General features: G+C 48.5%; 1 protein-coding gene across 1 annotated transcript in view; it reads right to left on the bottom strand.

The window, feature by feature from the left end:
* The window catches only part of hpcal1 (hippocalcin-like 1), a 12,094-nt gene extending 9,172 nt beyond the window's left edge, over positions 1-2,922 (bottom strand). The window contains exon 1 of the mRNA XM_080853377.1: positions 2,606-2,922. The gene's annotated coding sequence lies outside the window, so the exon portion shown is untranslated. The remainder of the gene's footprint in view (positions 1-2,605) is intronic.
* Positions 2,923-3,126: the final 204 nt, after the last annotated feature.

Here is a 3,126-nt window from a genome sequence, read left to right as displayed (position 1 = left end):
GCTACATATTTCATAATAAGAAGCCATTAGACCTCCCCTCCCTGTCTGCCAGAGCGCAGTGCCATCTTTAGACACACACACACTGCCACATAAACCACACACTGAACACACACACCACACAGACATCTTACACACTGCCACACACACACACACACACACACACACACACACACACACACACACACAAACACACACACACACACACACACACCAATATATTTCACAGACTTTCCCTTTCAGTGTGCTCCCCTCTTCTGGCCTCCATTTCCAGGCGTGCGCAAACACACACACACACGTACAGACACACACACACACAAACACACAGGGCACACACACACACACACGCTTGTTATTCATTTCCTCCGGTCCCTCCATGTGTCCTGGCTAAACACACTCCCCTTTCACACACAGCCACCAGCTTCCCCAGACTTCCCCCACCGCGTCAAACCCCTGAAGAGAAAGAGCCATCGTAACTGAGTCATTCACCTTTAACCTCTTCTCTATAACCTTTGACCCCGTTTATTTATGCCGTTGGCCCACCTTAAAGCGCATCACAGATGAGGGGACATACGAACTCCGCAGCGTCCGTGTTTACACAGTCAACACCTCTTCCCCCGGCTCATAAAACCCTGAGCCGACACTTTTCCAGTTTGCCTCAGGAGAACAGGCTACACACACTCCCTGGTCACGTTACACTCAAACCGACAGAGACATGCTTTAGGCCAGTGGTTCTTAACCTGGGTTCGATTCGAACCCCAGGGGTTCGTTGAGTCACTCTCAGGGGTTCGGCAGAGGTCAAGACACACACAGTATGGCCCGGTTCACACTAGCAATGTTCGGGCCGTTTGTATACATACGTTTTGAAGAAACTATATTTTATTTTTCAAATTACGAAGGGTTCGTTGAATGCACTGATGAAGCTTGCAGGGTTCAGTACCTCCAATAGGGTTAAGAACCACTGCTTTAGGCCAACCTGTACGTCTGTGCGTTTGGGCCATATGCAGTTAGCAGCCAATCATTGGGCCTCATCTATAATCCATGAAGTCATTAGCCCCTGTGGCGGTTAGCACTATGATTGGCTCTCTCTCCGTGGCAGATGGCAGCTGCTTGTGGCTAAGGGTCCGGGCCAGGTGTGGGCCAGATGCGGGCCAGAGGTGTCTGGCAGGGGCGCAGATAGCACTGGGGACGGGGGGGACATGTCCCCCCCCAGATTCATAGTGACCCCGATCCGTCCCCCCCACTCTCCCTATGTAAGGCGACAATCATCAGTTAATAACTCTGCACAGCTGATTAGGCGAGGTTAGTGTCCCCCCCCAGTTTAAAAATCCCATCTGCACCGCTGGTCTCTGGGTTCCCAGGGGCTATAGCCCTGAGGAGCTCTATGCTAGGAGGACCAGCAGCCAGACTCGGAGCCCGAGTCACGGAGCCGGAGTCAGTCTTTCTCCCGCTCCAGTCAACCAGAAGCTCCTTGTGAAAACAAACACAAGCCTTTTCAGTAAACCAAGGCATTCTGGGAACTTTTTTTTTTTTTTTCCCACAACACTATCCACCACTGCTGCTGTTCCTGGCGCCAGGTCAAAGGGTCACCGGAGTGCATTTTCCTTCCCCTAATTCCCAAGACGAAAAAATATTATTTCAGTCGTCTGTGCTCGTCGTGAGAATGGGACTTCTTTTGGTCACAGATGGACGATCACGTTTTGGCTCAGAGGGCCGGCCGCACCACGTAATGAGTCTGGACGATAGGCAGCTCTGCTCTCAGCGCTTCACCGTGTGTGAAAGGGGCCATTATGAATGACCGTACGTGGCAGTGTGATTGAATGACAGTTTAAGGAAGGCATGTCTTGGCTGCAGTGAAGTTTCTGGAAACAGCAGAGGGTGATTCAACTATTCTGAGGCGGTGTACCAGGACACACCCCTTTTTGCCGTGCAATGTCACTAAAGGGCTTCCACTCATTTACACACAACAGCTTGGTGGTGGTCTCCCCCCCCTGCCCCTACTCCAGTCCTGTGGCTTCAGGGCTGTATGCATTCACTACAGCACTACACTACAAACAATACCTGTTCTACCCACATTATGTTGGCTATTTCTGATGTTCTGAACCCCACCCATAATATTGTCCACGAATAAGCCTGACATTGCCTGAAGCTTGAAATTGTACAAAAATGTGCTGTTTTCTTTTTTCTTTTTTTTCCCCACATAAACCGTTGAGAGAGCATAAAGGGACTTTTCACGTAGAATTACTTCATTTCAACCCCAGGCTCGTACCCGCGCCGCACCCGCTTCCCCGCGTGAGGGTTGTACAGAACTCCAGTAGGCATTTCGGGCGAGGATAACTCCCGTATTGAATTTGTACGGTAAAAAATGTCTTTTTCGCGAAGGAGACCACAGGAAACCTATATGAACGCCTCGTGTGGTTAAATACAACAGTAGCCCCTAGCTATTTATTGCACAAACTGAAAAGTTTCCGGTTTCCCGTAAAACACAAACACTGTTTTAACCGTCGCATAACTCACACTCGACAAACGCACATTAGCAGAAATTAAATAAGCACCACACGCTGATGGTTTGAGTATTTTCATCTATGCCCAACAGAAACAAACTTACAGATGAGCGAATGATCTTGAAGCGATGCCCGTTATTCGTGTTGAGGGAGCGTTCGGTCCAAAATCGTGTCCAAGTTGTAAGGTGGTCCGAGAGGTTTCTTATAAGAGTGTCTTTACTTTTTAAAGAACCGAACAGTTGATACTAACCATTTGCTGCGTAGCACGCTTAAGTAATATAGGTTAGGCAGCCTATAATGTAACCTCTATGTGCAATTAACCTGTTGCCGTTATTTCTGTGCATAACGAAGTTTAAGTACTCTGATACTAAGAGCTGATAAAAGTTTTACTTGTGATGAATTCCGCAGATAGTCGCCACTCCATCATACGTCTAGGCGTCACACCGCCTTCTTATTCCGCTTGTGATGTGACACCTCGGACGGTCCAACTCGGTTGTCAATGGACGCTTCCAATTCATAGTTTAGGGGGAGCAAAACATCGAAATGAAATGCTTTGCAGGGTCCCTCCAACATGACCAGTACAAATACATAGTTTTTGCTAGTTATTTGTATGCATCTATGTGAC

The sequence above is a fragment of the Sprattus sprattus genome (genome assembly GCF_963457725.1).
Source record: "Sprattus sprattus genome assembly, chromosome: 16".
In the NCBI taxonomy this organism is placed as follows: domain Eukaryota; kingdom Metazoa; phylum Chordata; class Actinopteri; order Clupeiformes; family Clupeidae; genus Sprattus; species Sprattus sprattus.
The sequence above is the reverse complement of the archived record's forward strand: the minus strand, read 5'-3'. Positions and strand labels throughout refer to the sequence as shown.